Source organism: Corvus brachyrhynchos, unplaced genomic scaffold (assembly GCF_000691975.1).
Source record: "Corvus brachyrhynchos isolate BGI_N302 unplaced genomic scaffold, ASM69197v1 scaffold101, whole genome shotgun sequence".
In the NCBI taxonomy this organism is placed as follows: Eukaryota; Metazoa; Chordata; class Aves; order Passeriformes; family Corvidae; genus Corvus; species Corvus brachyrhynchos.
Window position 1 is genome coordinate 16,421,918 of NW_008237239.1, and position 23,096 is coordinate 16,445,013.

The following is a 23,096-nucleotide window of genomic DNA, read 5'->3' on the forward strand; positions in this document are numbered from 1 at the left end:
TCGGCAGAGCCCCGGCCATGCGGCTGGAGAAATAAACATCTCTGAAACATCTACCAAGAATCTGTCCATATCTATTTCTTTCCACGGGCCTCGTTGTCTGATACAGCTTGTTGTGGTATCCGCGCTGTAACACACTGGCACTTGCAGCTTCCCTATCTTGGTCCTCCAATGCAACACATTTAAAGGAATGCTATGGAAAGCAATAGAAAACTGTATAATTTTTTCTTCTAGTCCAATATCCTCTCTTGTCTAATACCTGATATGTTACATCAATATGCAAGAGAAGAGTGACTATTAAAAGGCATGTAATAGCACAATTTTTTCCCTTATGCCTTTCACTTAGAATCTGGCTTACACAATGAGGCAGACGAGTTTATATCCCTTGCAAATATTTTAATGTAACAGTATCCAAAGTGACAGTGAATATTTTTATTATCCATATAAATGACCCATCACTTCTTAAATCCTGTTAAGCTTTTGGCCTCAATAATATCCTGTGGTCATGTGCTACAGAAGTTAAATATAAGCTATGTGAAAAAATGTTTTCTTTTATTTGTTTCAATTATGCTATCTTTCAACTCCATCAAATATATCTGGGGTTTTTAAAATACAAAAAGGGAGATGGTTTGATTCACTGCTTTATTTCAATAGCACTTTCAGTTCCTCTTCTGTGCTCTCTATTCCAGAGAGAAGTTTGGGGAAAAAAATCTGAAAGGTTCTGAACCCTAAATTTTTCTAGAATGAAACTCAAGCAACAAATTTCCAAACTTCAGAGAGGTATCATACATTTCCACCCTCCTCCACTCCTGGATTCCATTTAGAAGAAGAATTGTTGAAATACCACGAGGAGGCTGTTTTCACTGCCATGACAGGAAGCAGGAGTGTTGGAAATGTCACGAGAAAGTCTGTTCTTACAAGATTTCCATCCCAACAGAGCAGTCTCAAGAAGTTACTTTGTGTAGTTTAGATGTGGTTCAGATAAACATGTAAACTTCTGGATACTTACACAAGCTGAATCTGAACTCTGAAACTTCTCAGGTTGTCTGTCACAGACACTGATGTGGCGTAAAATTTCGACAAAATGAACCAATGCACCAACTGGAGTGGAAGCATTGCTCCTCCTGCCCTCTAATCCTGCATTTATTCTTCCTTTACACCATCCTTTGTCAGAAATAAGTCCAAAGACACCACAGGTGTTATTCTTAGCTGCAGGCTCTCTTGCACTCTCAGTGCCCTGAGTGGTCTCATGTGGGAAATCAGATTTCCTCAGGAAACTCCTCCATTTCCGTATCTCTGCCTGCTATCCTCTTCCTGAGCCCACCAAATTGCTGCTCACAGGGGCATATGCAGGAACCGTTTGCCTGAGTCCCCCTTGTCCTGACAAACACGAGAAGGGATGGAGAGAAAAGAAGTGAGGAATGAGTGCCCTTGCTGACCACAATAGCCAGCAATAGAAGTGCAAGAACTTGGTCTTTCTCAGCAGGAAACAGCAGGAAAGTGATAAAATTCTTCATTCTTTGGCCAGGTCTTTCAGCTGTACAGCCACACACTGACCCTTATCTGGGACCCAGCAGGTGCTGATGTGTTAGTTATACATAATTTCCAGAGCACTATGCACACCCCCACTTCTCCTTGGCCTACTGCTTCGGTGCCAGTGGTGGGCTATCAGCACCAGAAGAGAATGTCCACTCAGAACACACCCAACAGAAAGTGATGCAGTAGCTCTTAACAAACACTTCTGCTTTCCTGTATATTGAGTGGATGTTTTCTCCTGGTGCTGATAGACCACCCCTGATGTGGAAGCTGCAGTTAAAGGAATAACGGGGGAGTGCAGGAACGAAATTCTTGCATTGCTATCAAACAAAGTACTGAACTATGAGAATCTCTTCAGCTGGGAATGTTGTCAAGCCAAAATGCAGTGTTAAAACTCCAGAACATCTGCTGCGAAGGCAAGGGAAGGCACACTGAGTTCTCACTCTGTTTGTGCAAAAAGAAGCCCAAGGAGCATTCCTCTCCCTTCTCTCCACTCTCAGAGCTGCTTTAACCCAACTTAAGGACACTGGAGCAAAGCTTCATTGTCAGGGCCGTCAATGCACTGGCAAATTTCCAGTGCATTTCCAGTTTTTCCACTGGCTCGACTGAGCCCCCAGTAGAAATGGTGTATCTGCTTGGAAGAATCTATGTCTGAAGGGCTCTGTGGTTTCTCCACGCATCCTGACATTTGTATTTCCCACAGAACTATGACCAGACATCTGACTTTGAGCATACATCTCCTTGGGATTCAGACTCTCATAATGATGGACAAGCAAGTTTATATAAAAAGAGGTATCAGGACAGGCTTCAGCATAAAACTTGTGTTTGAGGTTAAAAAAAATTCTTAACTTATTTTCTCTTTTGAGTTGTTTACATGTGGGTGTCCTCAGCTATTCTTCATCACAGCCTGTAAAAAAAAAGGATATACTGATTTACCATGAGAAAGACTGTTCTTTTGCCATTTCTAGCACAGATAGAGTTAGGAACTACTAGAGATCTCACAGGGGAAGATCTTCTCAAGAGCTCCTAAATTACCCATGATTTACTTCAGTGTTCAGTTTTTCCTGAACTCCACTAAAGTCAGTGGAACTGCAGCAGAGGTAGAATCATTTTTTAAAACTTTTTCAGTTGGTCAGGCCTTCCATGTGTTTCTCACTCATAATATATTCGTAATTTCAGAAAAAGATGCTCTTTTGGTCATCACTTTGATGACACTAGGCATGGTAAATCAGACCTGCACAGTTAAAGGCTGAATGAATGTGTGTTTGTGTGTAAAGGTGCTGCAGAGGTCAGCAAGACAATCCCACACATCCATGTTATGACCTAGAGACAGCCATGGAGAGCTAAAATGTGTTTGGAGACATGAAGGGTGAGGATATCTTTACTGATTTTTTGTCTTTGCCTATCTGGTAGTAGGGAGAGAAAGTAACATAAGCTAATATTTCAAACTTTATTTATTTGTTTGTATATGAAAAACTCACACTTTTGCAGAGGCTGTGCATTTCAATTCCTATGAAAATGTAGCATTTAAAGGGGCTTTGTTTCTTCAGACTTAAAAACAGTCTGAGCTGTAATAACACATCCTATTCGACTACTAGGCCAATTTCATTTTTTTGTTTTGTTTTGTTGCATTAGAAGAACCAAGATGATGCAGTCCACATGGAATGCAAACCATGCCACTGAATCGCAAATTATACGGAAATATGCCTTTCATCTTAATTATAGACTGGACAGGGGAATGTACTGTATTCTCTCATACATGTGAGACAAGGGAAACTTTCCCAGGGTGTTTTGCTTTTACATTTCTGACTCTTATTTGGTTGAAAACTTATCAACCCATGTGATCCTGAGCTGTCTGACTTTCCATGATAAGACTGAAAGTATGTAGGAAATGTTTTCCCAGCACTGCCAGAAAAGGTCTAAGGACTGGGATATTAAAGTCACAAATTGCTGTTTCTTCATAACCCTTTAAAACACTGTCCCTTGGATGAAATGGTAACTTTATTTTCAGATAGCCAGGTAATTTTGGAAAATCTTTCCCCATTCTAACTGAATGTTTTGTATCTCCAGTCTTGGAGTTTCTTCCCTCAGACTTTAGACATTTTGCTAATTTTATCCTGGGTTGTTTTGTTTTGAAGTAAAAGCAAAGCAGGGGTTTTTAGCTTTTGAAAAAGGGCCAAATCCCACTCAAAAGGGGTGTACATGTAGCACTGAAATCTGCTGTCCTGAAATCAGGGGCCCAAGGGAATAGGGATCATCACTCTTTTATCTGGGAGGACTTCTGCTTTGACCCACTGTCATTCCCTTTACAGACACATGCTGATAATATCTGATTTAAACTGTTACAAGAAGAGGTAGGAACTGTCAAAAACATTCCACTGGCATGCAAAAACATTTAAATAATGCTATAGTTTTCAGAGTACTTAAAGGGACTGATTTAATTTTGACTACATTTGCACATTAGAAGTGAAGTGTGCATAGATTGTCTTTATGTATCAACAATTCCAGAATCATTCATTCCTAATGACTCAGACAAAGTGAATTCCCAGTGTGAGCAGCATTTTCTCAGGAGTTATTCACAGTTGCTCTCACTCGTCTTATCTGGTTTTAAGCCCTTTTGAAAATTGTGCCCGCTCCATTTTTAATTTTTCAAAAGGAAGAACCTGTGTTCAGCCTGCCTCATATTCACACTTGTACTTTGTCATGGCTATAAACCATTTAGAACTAATGTACAGAGGCCTTCAGTTTGTCCCTGGGGTCAAAAGCTGTTGGAAATGAGGAAATGTTAAGGGAACTAACATGTGTAAACAATTTGGCAGAGGTGTCCTAAAAATAAACCTTTGGAGTGGAATATAATACTAGCATTAGGAGTGGACAGAATGCAGGGAACAGTGGAACTGAAGTCAAGAGTCTTTGGATCATTTGAGATGATCTGAGCCAGCAGGTGGTAAATGTAGTTCAATATTAGCACACATCAAGTAATTTGTCTGCAAGCAAGAAACTGATGCAAGAGCTGTTGCATGTGTTGAATTAAATAGTCATCCAGCACCATTCTCTGGAAAAAGACCTGGGAGTTATTGTGGAAAAATAGAAAAATAATTGAAGCCAGCAGCCAGCTGCACAGCTGTGCTAAAAAGAAGATGAAAAAAAAAAAGGAAAAAAAAAGGTGAAAAATGCAAGCAAAATGCCAGTTTGTAGTAGCCAAAGGATAGAAGGGCAAAGACAGGCAATGTGTTTTCTGCGTTAGCTATTTTCAAGAGCCTGTACAGGGTGCCAGTGATTGTACTGTGGGAAAGATATTATAGCCAAGGAAAGCGGGGGGGATGATGAGAACAGCTCAGGAGAAAGCAAGGAAGAGGTAGGACTAGACAGTCTTAGAGAAAGGAGCTACTGAGCGGCTTAATGAAAGTTATGTGTGTAAGAAAGGGAATGGCTGAATAGTCAGAAACATAAAATACCCTCCTGTAAAGAGCTCCAGAACTACACATATAAACTTAAAATTACAATGCAAGAGTTAAATAATTAAACCAGGCATAGCCACAAGAGAAAAGAAACTTCACATTTCAAAGATTAGGTCTGAAATCAATGGGATGAGACAGAGTTACACCAGCTGAAGGTAGGGGTTATCCAATCAGTTGCAGGAGCGTAAATCAGTGGTGAAAGGAGCTTATGTTTTGTATTAATCACTCACAAAAGCTCTGAGGAAGAAAACAACTGACTCACCTCCGTTAGCATGGTGGGTGGAAAGCTCTTGGCTGTCTGCCTGCCTGTTTGCCCTCAGATAATGCCTCTGGTGGCTGTTCCTGCTTGGCTTAGGAAGGGGAATCCTTCTGAGATTCTTTGAGTTGCTTGCAAACCAGTGCTACTCCCTTGGAGATTAATTTCCCTGAGATATTCTTGTTTCCACGTGTCTTACCATCATCCTGTTCAACTTCTCCCTCTAAAAAATGTACTTTCCTTGAGGAGACTGCACTGCAGGGAGCCAGTACTAACTTGGGATGCTTCTGAGGGAAGCATCTCCTGCCTGTTGCATGAAACCATCAGCTGAGTCAATATTTGACACTGTTCCCTCTAAAGCACAAGCTCACTGCAGTGCTCTTAACTGCAACTGAAAATATGTGGAGGCCAGTTGCCCTGTGAGATGGAACTGGCTGTCCTGGAAACCCATGGAGCAACACTGCCTGAACAAGTGACATTTTCAACCTTTTCTATATCATCTCGTTTTCATATTGTTTTGAGTCATCACCTGAGCCGAATATGCAGGTTCTTCAAGCTCACAGTTCAAGGAAATGGAACAGACCTATTACAGAAAATTAATGAGTCTGAAACCAAGCAATAATAATAATAATAAAAATCCATGTTATTGAAGCCAAAGCCATAGGAAATGGGAAGGAAGTAATTGGAAAGTGTTTTAATATTTTACCTTAACTATTAGGATTATATTAACAGGCTTGGGGTTTTCTGATTGAAAGCAAGCTCTGCTAGGAGAGTAAAAGGTCTCAGCTGTGTGATTGCAAATCATGTAAGAAGACGATCCTCAGCTCAGCAATGAATAGTGGTTAGTGATGCAATCAATGAGCGTGGCTGCAATTTCTAGGTGTAATAACGCACAGTGAACCCACAGGGTCAGCCCATCTGTGGAAAGGAAGGAAAACATACTGTTGATTCAGGGATGTGGTTAGCACTTAAGGTAAAGACTGACCGACAGTGATTTATAGCTTCAAATTCCTTTTCACACTTGTGTGAGAACCTGAACCAAACAAAATACAGACGTTTAATATCGTACAGGATATAGAGTTTTTCAGGGAGTGCTGGCATATTGGGTATCAGAGTTACATCCTAAGTGTATGACGCTACAGCATAAATATTTAACATCAAATAACAGCCTCTGTAGAGGGGATGTGGGATAGAAATGGGGGAACAAAACATGGATGCAAGTTAAAAACTTTATTCCCAGATCAACAAACTGAGCAGTCACTTGCACGCTAAGTCAGGAGGATACTTGCACACAGATGTGGTCTTAACTTCACATAGTTAAAGCCACATAGGTAGGCGTCATGTTAGAACAAAAACACCAAATAATTTCACCAAAAATTGGGTGAAGTACATGACCCTTGAGGTGACAAATTCAAGTGACAATTGGTAGTCAGGTAAACAAGCTGTGTCAGGGCTGGTTAAGTTTTCTGTCACTGGGTTTCACTGAGTTGGAAGAAACTTGCAGAACTTCTTGTAAACAGAGATTATGAAAACTTTAGGGTTGTCAAAAATGTGTAGAGCAGCAACACAGGTAAAACAAAAAAAATGTAACAAGCAATTTAAAAATCACACATTTGAGCACACCTTTTCTAAAAACAGTTTTTAAAATCTCTAAGTAATTTTGAAGATTGTTTTTTGTGAACTCAGAAGCAACAGGGGAAGTGATGGTCCTAAGACTGAAAATTATTTTAATAGAGTACTAATGAAAACTTTAAGTATTTCAGAATCAGCAGCTCACTTCACTTGTTTGATTTTAAGTGTTTTTCAATTATGCAACTTCCAAATATACAATTTTATTGCTGATGTTCATATGTCTAGATTCTAAATATTCTCTTAAGCACATGGGCCATTGTCAATTATTTCTTCTGCTGCACGCTCCAGATAAAATTAATTCGTCTGTGTCCCTTGTATTAGCTAAAATATCTGGGGGGTTTGCTCTCTTCTACCTTGGAACAAACGTAAGAGAAGGAGGTATATTAAAAAGAGAAAGAGAAATATTTTTTTAATCTGCTCCTCCTTACAATCCCCAAACTAAAATTCTGCCCAACCTACATTACTCTGAATATCTTTTCCCTCTAAGACACAGTTAAAGTAGAAAACAATGACAAGACAAATTATAGATGTGCTGCTGAAAGCCATGCAGATACTTTAATGGCAACCAACAAAGTAAAATGAATGCAGACAAGAAGGGAACATTCTCTGTTTAACTCGGGCTTGGTTCCATCCAGTGCCATTACAATAAATAACCAGCTTGGGTTTCTTTCACTTCTATTATCGTGGGTTTGACACTTTGCTGGAGTACCTTGAGGGAAAAACAGGAATTTTGTTCTGCTTTCACTTTCAGAAAACTTGTCCAACTCAGAGCAACCTTGAACAGTGCCTAGCATTTACTTCCCCAGAATAGACATAAAAGAGGATTCCCTTTTCAAGTATAATCCACTCTGTAAATCCCTCAAGAGCCATTTGACTCAGCCAACATTATCCTCTGGCCTTCCATGGCTCAGAGTGCTGGCAGAGGCCCTACAGCCAGGCTGGGGCTGAGCTTTCAAGAGTGATCACTGTTGTCATTTATAAACTGTGGGGCGGCTGTGCCTTTGAGACCCAAGCATGGGGGAAACCCCCTCTGTACTGAAATAAAATTAAAAATCCGCTTGCCACAAAGCCCTTACAAAGCAGCAGCTGCCTCCTCAGTAAAGCATCCTTGTTGGAGACAGCTTGGATTAGCCCATATATTCCCACACCTCTGTGTCTGGGTCAGTAGCACCATTCACTCTCCATGGAAAGTTTTGCTTTGCTCTGAGCCAAGAGTTAGTCTTGCCAAAAGAGGTATGATAAACGTCTGTTGCCTCCAAGCAAAATACGGAAAACAGCTTCTTTTCTCCAACTGCTTGTTTGTTTGTTTGTTTTCTCATGCTGAAAGTCTCTCTCTATTCTGCTGGGGACATTACAGGCTAGTCTGACACTACAGCTTAAACTATCTCTAAGATACTCTCCCAGTCTGGCTTGGAGCAACACTTTCGATGTAGGCATGTCTAACCTGTCAGAATAAAGCCCTGCAAATCATCAGAGCCTTTCCATCAATTTTCTCCTGGCTCCAGCTGAACTGGTTGTTCACATCACCGGGAGGAAGAAGCAGAATCAAAATGGGATGGGGGAGCCCTGTTGCCAGTAGCCTTGTCCCCAGTCCCCTGTTGCCCCAGTCCCCAGGGCACAGCAGCCCTGGGCAGCTGCCACCAGCTCCTTGAACCCTTCCTGGGAACATGGAACCCTTCTGGGAGCATGAACCCTTCCTGGGAACTCCTTACAGGAGTGCTCTTCTCCACATTCCTCCATTTCTGGTCCTGCAAGCCCTTGTCTTTTGTTGTGCTCCACACTCTACTGTTTATCTCCATATGTTTGTTTTTCCTCTGTCTCCTTCTCTTCCTGGGAGGGCCAAAAGGTCTTGCTAGGGTTGAACTGGTGCCTGCTCCTAAATGAATTACAAAAGGAATAACTGATTTTTCAGTTTCTGACTTTTCTGTCAGAGCTGGTTGCTATCGGTCAAGCAAATGGTATCAGAAAAAAGGGGAAATTATTTCCTCTTCAGTCCTTCCCTCCCTTGTGTGGAAGCAGAAGGGGTTTATGCTTTAACACACATGATGGATGAGTGACTGGTGAGATGAGAGGAGAAATTTCCACAGCTTTACCTAAATTCCTGGTTTTGTGATGCTAAAGATTTCAGAAATATAAGCTCATAGCCTGAAATTCATCAGAGGTAAAGCCCTAAATTATTGATGCCACCCTTTTCTGCTCCCCGCCAGGAAAGGCACACCCTCACGCCCCAAGAAAAAAAGCTGAATTAACTTCTGCATCAGGAAGAGAGATATAAAATACGATTTAATGAGAACTTTGATCATTTCAATATATATATGACCTGGGCAAAGAGGCATTGCCTTAGAGGTGGAAATTTACAGGTCGCCAGCTAGGAAAGAGTAAAACACAGATGGGACTTTTTCAGTGCAGTTACAAATGGACATTTGGTATTCCTCAAACAAGTGCACATTTGTGCCAGAGAGCTGCCACTGAAAGATGCACCAGAGCTCCTCACATCTGTTGTTTCGGTAATTGTCCCATTCTGAAGAAATGAGATTTCCTCTGCTTAGCCTGAATCAGTTCTACTGTTCTTTTATAAAATGAGTACTTATGTGGGCTTATCTGAAACTTAGTGTGGGAATATCCCCAGTTCTCCAAGGGCAGAATAAAGCAGGACCATAGGCTTTTATATGGAGAACTATGATGCTGCTGCTCACCACAATATCGTGACAGTACTTGCCATGTGCCACAACAGATGTTCATCATAAATTTAGCACTGAAGCAATGGATTTCATCACTCAAAAAATCATCATTCTGCTGTTTTGTGAAATGTTTGCAAGAAATTGCTTTCTTTTTAAATCCACAGCTTTTCCTGCCTATTCTTAAGTCACTATTCCTCCAACGTCTTCTCCATATGTTTTATAGTGACTCCATTGTATTGTCATTATGTTATTATGTCTCCCCTTTTGCTCACCCCACACTTTAAAAAAAAAGCAGAGTCCATTCAAACCTGAAGAATTTGGCCAGTTTAAAGAAAGAATAACCTGAACAAAGTTCTCAGCAGAAGTTTCCTAGCAGATGGTGTTACAAATGCTTTTGTGTCTAAGATGTATTGTATTGTAGGGACTGAACCTACAGTATTTTTGTTCTTTGTTGTTGTTTATGTGCAGAATCATTAATGATCATTATAAAGAGATCTCAGCCAGGATCAGACCACCACTGTGCTACAGATTGGCTGATACCTGTTGCCAAAAATTAAGACCAACTTCTATATGGAAACCTGGAAATACTATTATTCCCTCCTTAAGTATTTAAAAAATGTAACACTGGGACAGCTGGCCCATTTAAGAGAAAGCTGATTTATTTCAGGCATTGAGAAGAGACCATCATCATGAAGGCAATCTAAAGCATAAACAGAATTGAATACAGTTTGCCTGAGCTCCAAGAGATTTAAGAAACTTCCAAAGGATCCTCTATGCATGGGTACTACTCAGTGGGAAACTGAATCAGAACTGCTAGCATCTAAGGTTAATTACTGAGAGATTAAATGCAGATGTAATGAGAAAATTAGACAGTTCTTTACCACTGGATAATAAAATTAGATTTTTTTAATGTTTAAAATTACTGGGTTAGAAGTGAGAGGATAATGGTGTACAGGACTTTGAAAATTAAGATTGTCAACACTCTGCAGGCAGAGCTGTCCAGAGTAAAGCTATATCTATTGCTGCTGCAGAAAATTGACTTCAGTTTTGTTAGAGGTAGATAAAAAGGATGATGACAGTCAGTAAATATTTAGGTAACAAAAAAACCATTAAGGATCATTTCTATGTGTTTCAAGATGTCAGGGTCACAAAGCAAGCAATCTGACAAACTTTCAGGATCTGACAAGATCAATGCTTTGTGAGAAACTAATTCACAATTTAAAAACCATAAAAGTTGTTCTTCTTTTAGGTAGGGTGTCAGTGTGTACTGATCAGTCCTCACTGATGCTAATTTCATCAGTGGGCATCTGAAAAAACCCTGCTGGGCTCCTGTCTGATGGACACCCTGGGAAAAGACACCTCTTCTCTTATACTTCCACTGATGCCAGAGATAACAAAGGAATTGTGCTTTGCTTCCTTAAACATGTCTAATGTGCTTTTTTTAGACTGATCACCAGAATCTCCTTAAATGCAGTTGAGCTCATTCAAGGGAGGCCTTGAGTTCCTAGGCTTTGATGTCAGCATGCAGGCACTGAGGACTCTGCTGGGCAGTGAGTCATTTTCGTGCTGTACTCTCTCACAGCATACTCACGCCTGCCACTGAGCTGGAGGAATGGTCTCCGCCGTTATCAGACTTCTCCGAGAATGTGCAGGCAGTAATTGCTCCGCTCTCAAAGCCTCTTGTGGTTTCTGCGAATGGCATTCTTTCCAACTGCAACCAGAACAGATTAACCCAGAGACACAGAGCTCACAATTAAAATAAATACATTAAAAAAAAAAAAAAAAACATTAAAAAAAAAAAAAAAAATCTTAATCTTCTCCAGTAGCAGAAGATGCTGAAAATATTCAGGTGCTGGCGGTCGAATGTACGTTGTAGTAAAAAAGTCATTGAGGATGTCCAAGAGCTGTGGGTGCTCAGATGGGAAGGTGAAGGCACAATCAGGGCTGGTCCTGCAAAACAGGGTAACCAAGGGAGAGGAGCAAGTTCCCCTGCCTTTTCCACTGTGCTCTGCGAGCAGGGCACAGCTGCATTCCCCCTGCACCCTATAAGTGATAGACAGGGCCTGCGCACAGCCCCATCTCCTTCAGAGAATACAAATGCTGAGCTCAGTGCTTTCATGGGCAGCTGAGGAAATACCTATAGCTCTCTGGCTGTGAAAGACAGAGTGTGAGCCTTTCACCCACAGATGTGTTTTCTCTGGCCCTCCCGTGCCACCCTCTGCAGCACAGGTCTGCAAAGTTCTTTTTTCTTCAGTAAATTCCAGCATCTCGTACATGTTTACATTGGGGAATGCAGGAAAAGTGAGCGTATGTTTTAAATGAAATGTAACTACTGTCAGAAGCTACTGGGAAAAATTGAGCTACCACCCAGCTAGATCTGTGGGTAGGCTTTTTTATAATTCAATAGGAAAATGAGACAGCAACTCACACATGCTACATCCATCACGCTTCAAAGAAGTGTGCGTATAAAAACATATTTGTGGTGTTGTTCAGCATGCTGAACAAGCTTCATGCAGCAACCTGTATCTTCCATCTGTCTGTAATTTCCAGTGGCTCCACTAACAACTTGCTGCATGAAAAGGCATCAACATTAATATGAGTTTATATCAGCAGCACTTGTCAGAAAATATTTCCCTACCTTCCTGTGCCATGCACCAGCTCATAGAAACACATGAGGCATTTTATTGCAAATGCTTTGGCTTCTCAGCCAGAAGCTGGAATTTACCATGGAAAGCAGACAATCCATGAAAAAAAAAAAAGTTTAGCTGAAAAGCTAATTTTCCTTCCAAAACAGATTATACAGCAGCATTTCAGCCAGCTGTGCCTGGAATACTGCTAACAGAGAGGGCTACAGAGATAAGCACAGGAGCACCAAACCAGCAGATGGACTTGGAGGTTCTGCAAGCTCTTAACTGAGGGGGCAACATCATTTCCAAAGAGGATAATATCACCACTTTTAGAAGCATGAAGAAGAAGGTGGGTCATAGTACTACAGATGTGTGAGACATCATGTCATGTACCAAGTATAATTCAACCACAGAAAATCTCCCAGCTAGAGAAACTTTTGATAAGAATAAAGTTCAGCTGCTTGTGCAGAGCTCCATGTTTCTGTGTTTCTCATCTGTTGGTGCCCATGCAAGCCCATTATACAGGTCTTTCTGTACAACACTGCCATCATTTCACACACCTAAACATCTCAGTCCTTCCATGAGTGACTCTCCTGTATGCTGCAGAAACAGTTGCTCCTGTGACATTTCATACACATCTTCACAGAAGCTTCTGCTCTCCTGAATCAGGAATGGGAAAGCTGTAAAGACAGAGATCTTCTGTACTCTATGGGGCCATTTTAAACAAATTTGGGGGGTTATTTTTAATATTATTCCTAGTTATTGAAGCATTAAAGCCCAACAGGTCTGTGTTTTGCTTTGTGACTGGCCACCCTGGCATGACCTAAACTTCAGAGCCTGAACTGAGACTCCTGAAACTGAAAAGCCCTGAAATTTTGGGTAAAATCTTTGCTCTGGTGAGTGAATGATGACAATGTTAGCTGGCATAATTAGAACCAGAAGTTCACTGGTTTATACCTTGTAGCTATGCACAAGAGGTGACTCACCACTTAGGACATATTTCTGTATTAAGGGCTTGATCCAGAACATACTCAAGTGGGTCTTTCCATTAACTCTGAAAAGCCTCAGGCCTCCAATGCTGACACAAATTTCCTGCAGGATTTTGGAACAGCTTCCACACAAATACTTGGAGTTCCTTCCTTGTTTTCACCTCACATGCATCCACAACACAACAATTAAACCAGCAAAGGTATGGGGCATTTTTGTGGGGTTGTCTTTTCCCCTCTTTCTCCTTCTCCAGATGAAAGGCACAAGAGAATTCCTGCACCGAGGTTTGGTCTCTGCATGGTGGGAATGTTTTATTTCCATTAATGACATCTGTAGTCACATGTGCACCCAGGGAGGAGATGAGACCCCGGTTGTGCCCAGCGGAAGAGATAAAAGAGGGGTCTTGTAAATGTATCTTGCACCTCGTGCATGTCCAAGAAGGTTCCATATAAATAGCACCATAACTTTTGCACTTCATGGCACTTGAGCACATTATAAGCAGCAACAGGTGGGAGGCATGTTTGAACAATTGAGCATACTGTAATAACCACGCTTAGGAGGTCTATTACGTTCCTAATGCAAATTCCACATGCATATTTGGTTATTTCAAACACGTTGGGCTTTCTGACTGGATTAGGGGGCTGTCAGACAGGCTGGACAATGCAAGTCTACGGTTTGAGAAAGAGCAAGATGGGTTTTGTCTAAGCAGTTTTGGGGAGAAGAAGCAAGGTGGAAGCAGTGCCAGCCTCAGTGCCATTTTGTTCAGCTGAGTGATGATGGGCAGCAAAAGTGTTCACACTTTGTATTTCACACAGGGTTAATGCTACCCTGAATAGCTGTTTCCCCCCAGGATTGCACAGTACTGCAGAACGTAAAAGGAAAACTAAGTTTAGAATTAGGATATACAAGGGAAAAAATGCAGATAGGTTTTTGGCACTGGACTGTGGATGAAATCCAAGCCAAGAGCGCTTTGCATTTTCTAAAGATATTTGGAAGTGAATCGAAATTGCAGAAATGCCTACCTCTGGGAACTAGAGAACAGGGCATAGGAATGTGGAGAACTAGGGAAAAAATGAAAGAGCACAGCCAAAAACTTCATATGGCTCAGCACTTGATGGTATAATGTTGCTCAGCAGGACAAGAATCACAGTCCCTGCACCACAGATGTCAGTCACAGAGGAAGGTTATTCTCTGTAGTCCCTCTCCATGAAAATCAGGAATACAATGAAGGGAAGTGCTATTGCTTTTGAGATTAACAGCATTTCATTAATTGCAGTATTTATTTCTGAATTAGAAGCATATTTTAAAGAAAGACCTCATGAACTAGCATCTGTGACTCTCAGGCCTTCAATCTCAGTCAGCACCACATCCCACATAAAATGAAATTCCATATTCTGGAAGATCTGTGTGGAGGAAAATAAATGACAAATTGTTAAATTATTGTTCCAAATGACCCCCAAAAGTTAATCTCTGCAGACCTATAGAGGCCCAGATTTTTTAAGGGCACAGAAAAACACATTGTCCTTTATGCTCTTTGCCCTTGAACAAAACTGATGTTGGTGTGTGCTTTATTTTTGCTCTGAACTTCTCAATATGCTCCAACTGGAATTTGTGGTTAGCTTCCAAGCAGATAGAACAGGTCGAAAAAACAACAATTAAAACATAGGAAAATGTCCATGATGTTTTCTTTTTTCAAGATTTAAAGCAGACTTATCTGATTGATCAAGTGTAATTCAAGTGATATTTTATTACCTTTCCTCCAAAACAATGACATTTTTATGTTTATTCTTCTGTTATCCAAAGCAAGGGTTTCGTAAATCAGCTCTCTTTTTTTATATAAAATAAGTTTTTATTTTAAGTTACTCAGAAATGTTATAATAAGTTATTCAGAAAATAAGATTGAATTTCCAGTTTATATAGAACCTAAAATAAAATAGGCCATTCTCATTTCAATAGCTACACCCATTTAGAAAAAATATTTGGAAAAAAAAGAATACCCTCACAAATGACAGACAATCAATCACTTTTGTGATGGACTTCAGTAGAGGCAATTCTTTAAATGTAAATGTTTATATTTGAATACTTTCTGCCTGGCTTTTCTCCTGGGTAAGTAGCAGTTCATTTTGTAGGCACTGAACACACAGGCTTCAAAGCTACACAGTAGAAGCCAGTGGGAGTCTTGGTACTGAGTTAGTGAGAGAAGGATTAAGCGCTCAGACATTATATTGATGACTGTCTTGGAAATAAACTGTCAGTATAAACTCACCAGATGCAAGACAGGGGTTTGATCTCATATGCGTAAGTATGTGAGCCACTTCTCCTCTTCAGTTATCCCTGGTTCTGTTCCTGTAGTGCACCTTCCATCAAGACCCTAGTCAAGGGTCATTTTTCTAAAGAGCACTAAAAACAATCCACTGCGCTCTTTCCTGCTTTGCACTCATGCTCAGGAAAGAGAATCTGTGGGTTGTTTGGTCTGGTTGGGGTTTTTTTAATATCCATGAAAAATTTTGATGTGAATTGGCCTGTAGCCAACAGCATTTCCTTATATGAATTTATTTTAACATAGTTATTAGATTTGAGTGACACAGTTTCTGCAAGTGAAGTTCTTTTAACATGCACAACACCTGTAAAGGCAGCATAAATTTCCACAACTCACCCCACTTTCTTTCCTTTTTGCCTCCTTCTTGTGGAGAGATTACTTCTAGGGATAAGGGGTAAAATCCATTATCTTTTTCACTTAAATCATGGCTTTCAAAGGAGTTTAAGTCAGTTTAAGGCAACTCTGAAAAAGGCTTTTACTTGTCTAAATCGCTTAGGCCTTGCAGGACAGCAGAATAGTGCCTAAATATCTTTAAGAATCTGGAAGCTGTCAAGAAATGTGTGGCCACCAACTATGATGGTGGGCTTTAACAAGAAGAGTAGTTCACTGAGTACTGGACTGAGATCACTAAGCAATGTCAGAATCATATATGATAGAAAAGGGAGTGATGTCATGCCACCAGTTGTTTTACTCAAACCACTTATAGAACAGTGCCAATTGATAAGTATCAGATCCAGCTAAATCCAAAGTGGAAGGTTTTATGTAGCATTACTGGTCATCTGTGCCCTGCAGTTCTATCTCCACTATGATTTGCAATAAAATTGCTTAGAACTGTTCAAATAAATTCAATGGGATTAGTAAAGCTATGGTCCAGTCTTGATTTCACTAAGGATGTGAGACAATGGACTCAAGCTGCCATACAGGAAACTCTGGCTCAATATCAGGAAAAACTGAAGTCACAGTCAAGCACCGGAACAGGCTGCCCAGAGGGGTGGTAGCATCTCCATCCGTGGAGAGATGCAAAAGTGGCTAGAAGCAGGAGGCTGGGCTGGAAACCCTGAAGATCCCTGTCCACCCCAGGGATTCTACAGCTCAAAGTCCTTCTCCCTAATGGTACTGGTAGGTAGGAAATGGGATGTGTATATGTCTCTCATGTACAATGCTTCAAAAAAGCCCAATACTTCCACATCACAGAGCACTTCATGCTCACAAAGCCATGCTTCATATTTTCACTGCCAATAAACTTCAGCAATTCTGTAATTCTCCTCCAGTTTCTAGAGGGCTAAGGGTTAAGGTTGAGTGGTTCTCAGGAGCCCAGTGCTGGGTTTGTAAGGAGCTCTGTCTGGTTTTTGTCTCTGAGAGCTGCCTTTCAGCCAGCATGTGCTCCTCTTGCTTTTCCTTGGCTTGACTCTTTGCCTCCTCTGCATCTGAGAACATTAGATACGGAGTGTGGGGGATTTACAGTGCTGCTGGCAGTACCAGACAGAGAATAGCTTTGTAACTGTATCCCTGTCTTCCAGCAGAGAAAATCTTTGATGGAGATCTCTACTCACTAATGTACATGTAAGAACACAACCCCTCAATGCCCGCCTTTCATTAACGTTACAGTGATAGTTATGCGCATGCTGTGAGGAGAATGGTGAAGCCCGAGCATGACATGAGTGTGTCTCTGTATGCCAATCCAGACCCTTCCTTGCTATAAATCTGTGTTGTTAAATATTGCTTCATCATGCTGTGATCATTCACATCAGGCAAGGAGAATCTGACCTACGGCATTCTCAAAAGTTTATACTTCTGAAGTAATAATATCCATCAGCCATCAAAACTTCCTTGTAACTCATTGCTGTCTCAGAGCTAAACTCAGTGGTCACAAGAAAACCTTTAAGGGCATGTGTCCTTGGAGGATTATTTCTGAATAACAAAGCTGAGGTCTAAAGTTGTGACACTTATCTGTGCCTCATCTCAGTAACCAGAAATGTGCTGAGCTCTCTGGATATTTGGCTGAACACGCCAGCCAGATGGTTCCCTGGTGGGCAGAGCGGTGAGAAGCATTCTGGAAGATTTGCACAACATCATGTTACATGACATCATGCTACCTTGTCCAGGAGAGCCATAAAGAGGGTCTGAACCTCGCAGAGATATCTGCTCCCGGAGCTTGGAGATTGCTTAGGAAATGAGCACATAGGCTGTGTCTGCAGCACCACAGCAGAAACAGGCTGGACACGAGGGGACGGCAAACAGAAAGAAATCTAAATGTGATTTTCTGATGGCAGATCTCCATAAATACTCCCCATTATTTTTTGAATGACTTCCAAAATTCATCCACAAACAAAAGTGGCAAAACATCAGTTCCCAATGCACAACCCAGCAGTGAAAAGATGAAACACCAGGCTTTTCAGGGACTTATGACTTTCTTACAGCATATTAGAGAATAGACATAATGCTTTGAGCTGAAACCTGTTCCTAAACATTCCTGCAGGATCCTAGCATACAGTAGTCCTCTCAGAATTATATTCAGCAGTTGACTACTAAAGAAATGTTCTATTATTAACTAACATGTAATTAGTTCATTAAAAAATACCTCAGCTGAATACTGTGTAACATAATACAGCCTACTACTAGAGTGAGGAGATTTCAGGCCCGGCACAAATGGAAGTGAAATTACAGTGCAAAGAAGTGGAAAGGAGACAGTGCCAGCTGGCAGGGTACTAAGTGTTTCAAATTACTGTATGTTTATGACCTCTGTGTTCTTAAACAAAATTAATTAGATTATGCTATTTGAGAATCTTGGAATGCAGTGGCCCCATGCCAAACTTATCTGAACCACACATCTTACATTTAATTAAGATGTTCTTAATTTCTCCAGGTATTCCTTTTATACACACATATACTCACATGTGTGTGTTTAAAGCAGTGCCTGTGGGACCTGCTTATTCCTGAGGTGTGTTTAAGGCGGCTGCTTGCTTAATAGGACTTGGGGGCTAAATCCATGAAAGGGCTTGGATACGACTTCAGTGCTCACCTTCTACTTTAGGTCCCCAGTCAAAAACTCTGACCCTCAGGACCCTCATTCAGCTGCCACCTAAGTGTGGGGTGTTTATGCTCATTGCGGGGAACTAAGCTCTGAATGTTACAGTTCTCCACGTCTTAAAGTTCTGCCGCTAATTGCGACAAGTCACTTTGCCTTACTAGCACTGATAACTTCCCAGCTCTCCCATGCTGAGTTGGGCTAACCTTCACCAGTATCCCTGCAGATTGTGAGGTGATGTGGGGGTGCTCACCAATGGATTGAGCACCACTGGGAAAAATAATTCAGATGGTGCTCCTCCCTGATGCTGCTTCCTAGGTCAGAGCATCATCCACCTGTGCTGTGAAAGGGATTGGGTCCGTTTCCATCTCCAGCCAAGCAGATCTGAAGTCTGACCTACTACATCATAGAGAACATCTTCACCTTTAGAGGGTGGTATTTGGCAGGGGTGGAAGAGGGACTTTGGAGAGGGTGAATCTGGTGAGTGGGTCACAGGAGGGAAAGAAAGGAGATGAGGAAATGCTTATTGCTCCATCAATGGTGATGTGCTAATTGGAGCAAGGAGAAAAGGCTCTGTCTCTTAATCATCCTAATGAATGTCATTCCCACTACTTTTCTCTGACATAGTGAACACTCCCTAGTTCTGAGGAATGCAGGAAAAGCATCAAAGAAAGGTGAGGAAGCCCTTTGCCTGAAGAACCACAGAGACTGGGCAGTAATGCATATTCCAGCAGAGAGTGAAAGGTGTGCTTGAATTTCATCAGGCTTACAACATCCTTGATGCTTATGCTGAATGCTGAGCAACAATGGAGACAGGCTATCACCATACACTCCTCTGGGCATGCTTTGAAAGAAAGAACAATCTTCCTTTCCTCCATCAGCTTTGAAAGAATTCAGATGCATATCTTTTACAAGACATCTCAGGATTTTAATTCTCAGGAGAAACACTCAAGAAAAAAAACTGTGCAAGAAACCCTCCTTGAACTGAAATTTAAGCTGCCTTCATTGTTGATGTTCACTAGTGGGCAGTACTGTGATTTCCCAATAAACATGATGGTCCTTTTGGAGCCCATGCTTAGGCACATAAAACTCCCCTCATGCTTAAGTCCCTATATCAGGGCTGGTGATTATCCTGGGGGGGCTGAGTGTTGATGCCCACCAGTATGGATGAATAGATCTGCCAAGCTAGTGGTAAAGTAGAGCTTGGGGAGTGTCCATAGCTCCCAGGCTTTTTGCTCAGAACAATAATGCTCAGTGGTGGTACATCATTTCACATGCTCAGTGCACCAAGCATATTTGAAAACACAGAGATCTACTTGTCTGAATAGCCCCTTTTAGGGCTTGCTTGGTTGTCCTTGCTGGACAGGCATTGGAATACACCTGTATCTCCTGCTATTCCTAATTAAAAAGTGGTAAAGCTAACATATTCATCACTGTCATACAAGAAATTGAGTTGCAAAGACTGTGGTAGAAGTCAAGATTTCCCTAGGCCTCCAGTTTCCTTATTCCTCTGTGCACCATTGAATTGGCAAAGAAAGTGTAAAAAGAAATCTTTGTGACTGCTAAGTAGCTGCCATTTTGGCTAAGAAAAATGGTGGCTCAACACTACCTGTTCAGACTGAAGGGATGTCTCCTCCATAAACACAGACCAAAGCAGTCATCTGTAGCAAATACACATCAGTTATCAAATGTGATGGGAAAGTTTTTAAGGGCCACTGCTGTGAAAAATTAATCATGTTAAAACTTGATCATATGTTCTCTGAAACAGCTGGCTCCTTCTCCCCAGGATGTGGTTTCAATAACCTTTTGCTGAAAATGCGTCTTTAAATACACGCTACTGAATTAGATTAAAACAATTTCATGCTCTGACCTCCATAATTTCTCTCATTTTTGTTGTGCAGAATGCAACACAGGCAGCAGATTCAGTCAATTTTATTGTTTCTCTTAAAAGTATTCTCATATTTCCTTAAATCCCCTTGTCATGTGTCTTCCTCTCAAAGTGTTATGATGCTCAGGTCACAGCCTGCTATAAAAAATTATACTAAAAATGCTAAAACACCATCAGAATTTACAAAAGGAAACTGCAAAGCAGCCCCTCTTCTATGTTTACTGTAGCATTTAATATATCTTTTAAAATTACAGAATTGTTTCTCTGTGGAGCCCACTTAAATGAAACTGTATTGACGGTGGATTCTTTGGAGCAATCTAAAAACGATGAGAGAGAAAGCCATGGAGCTTATAGCTAGGCCCTTATTTGCAAAGAGAAACTTTTCACCAGTTCTCTTTCCTGAGGGCTTTTTTGGTTTGTGTGTTGGGTTTGTTTGCTGCTTGGAGGTTTTCTGACTCTTACTCATGACAGACTAAAAAGGTAGCTAAGAAAGGTAAGGACAGTCTTCTGCACATAAAGTTGAACCTGCTTTTCTAGCTCCCATAATTTTCTTAGACCTCCTGGACCACAGCTGGCAGCTTCACGGTCTTCATGTCTGAGTTGGAATAGTCTGAAGAATGTATTGTGTTGGACTGGTACAAACCTTTTACCTCTATGCAAGTGGGTTGTTTCACCAAAACATTATTGTTTCCTACTCTTTGACAGGGACTTTTCAACTGATAGATCAGCAAATAAAATGCCTCGGGAACAGAAAGAGAATAAAAATTGCTCTGGCAGAATGCTGTGCTGTTGACAGGTGATTTTTCTAAGAAAAATACTTGCCTAGGGATAATGGGCATAATTAGATACTGTTTTACTCCAGCTTAATGCCAGGCTTTGCAGACTAAAACAAGGCCCTTTGAATTCAGCAAGCCATTATTTAAAATAGAAAGCAATTATCTTGTGTTCTGGCTAACGTCTGGTAAAAAGTAATTTGATTAACCAAATATGAGAATGATAGGAAGTGTTGGTGTTGGCTTGTCCCAGTATTTTCCAAACAGTAGAGTACAGTAGTTATGCAATACATTTCCATGCAATGAAAGACTTTTATTCCCATGTTGTAAAGTGGATGATACTTTTATCATTGTGGTAAATGTATAAGAGGGGGGTACTGGTTTTCATTACCTTCATTTTTTATGCTGGCATCTGGACAGTTTCAGTGTGGCCAGAATTAGTCCCACAAGCATAAGTTTTGTTCTTTCCCTCATGGCTCCCTTACTCCTGGGGAAGTCAGGTCCTTGCTGTCACGGCTAGCAGTGGTCTGATTTGGAAATTTTATATTAATTATGTTCAAAGCTAGTGCTTTAACAAAAGCTGTGGGAAATGGGATGTGCTTAGGATCCAAAAAGCACAAAAGCAAAGATGGGTCATGGGGTGATTATGCAGAAACAGAATTGCTGCCCCAGATTTCAGAGCCACGCACCGTTCCACTCACACAGAAAAAGGAAAGTAACACCAGAATCAACCCAACACTCACCTAAAGTAAAAAAACTCCAAGCCCAAAAGACCAAGGAGTGAAAACCAGCACACTAAGGGTAAATGTTTCTAATTACTCTTATATCTTCTTCTGTTTCAGATCCAAATACAAACTTGTATACTTCTTTGTGTGCTCATGTAACTTTTTTTCCTCTGCTGGCCTTATTTTTTTCATTTCTCTACCCTGAAACTCCCATTTATTTACCCCTCTTTATTCTTAGAGAATCTGTTTTGTTCTTTCCCTTCCTCAAGATGCAGAATATTATTCCTATATACTATTAAAAGTAATGAAAAAATTTGTGGTTGTCCCTAATTTTCTCCAAGAAAGAGGCAAGCAGTCACAATACACTCTCCTAGGCCTGGGCCAAAGAGGTGTACAACTTCTTTAAAAGTCTTTCTCAGCAGCAGTCCCTGCCAGCTCTCTGCCCATCACAGCCAAGGCAGTAAGTCCAGGACAGAGTGCTCTTGGAGGGGGATTCTTTGCAGTTGGGAACTCTGGCAAGCTTTGTGCAGATCTTTTAGCTACAACTGTTTAAGATTATTTAGTGGCTTTTAAACACTGTTCATGCCCATTCCGAACAAGCCCACAGAACATCTGCACAGTGTCTGCTAGCTGTGCTCAGGGAGTGTACCAACAATCCTATATTGTTCTAAGCAAACATATATCAGCTCAGATTTTTTCCTGTCTCTTACTATCCTCTTCGAGCATTGAGGAGGCTGTGACCTTCCATTGATTCAGGCATGGAAACTACAATAACAATATTGAGCAGTTATATTTGCTTTGGAAAAGTAATCCTATTGTTCTCCTCTTTTAAAGCTTAAACTAACAGTCAGCATGAATGTCATCTTTATAAAACGATAGGAAACCTACAGTGTCTGGTATTAATAAATGCCTCTGTGCTCAGTGTCTGAATGGGGCTGGGACTGAAAGGAGAGAACGAAGTCCTTATGACAGTAGTCTCTCTTGTGATTATTTTTATGAGATGCAACTGCTACAGAAGTGCATCTTGTGCATCCCAAGGCAATCAGTTTGCTCGTCAAGGGAGCACAGTGATAATTTATTCCTGACAGGAGAGGAGAACCCATAATGGTGGTCTGAGCTGCCTCTTCTGTTTGCTGATTCAATTTGAGTCTCCTCTGAACTGTTGATGGTATGAGCAGAGGAGGA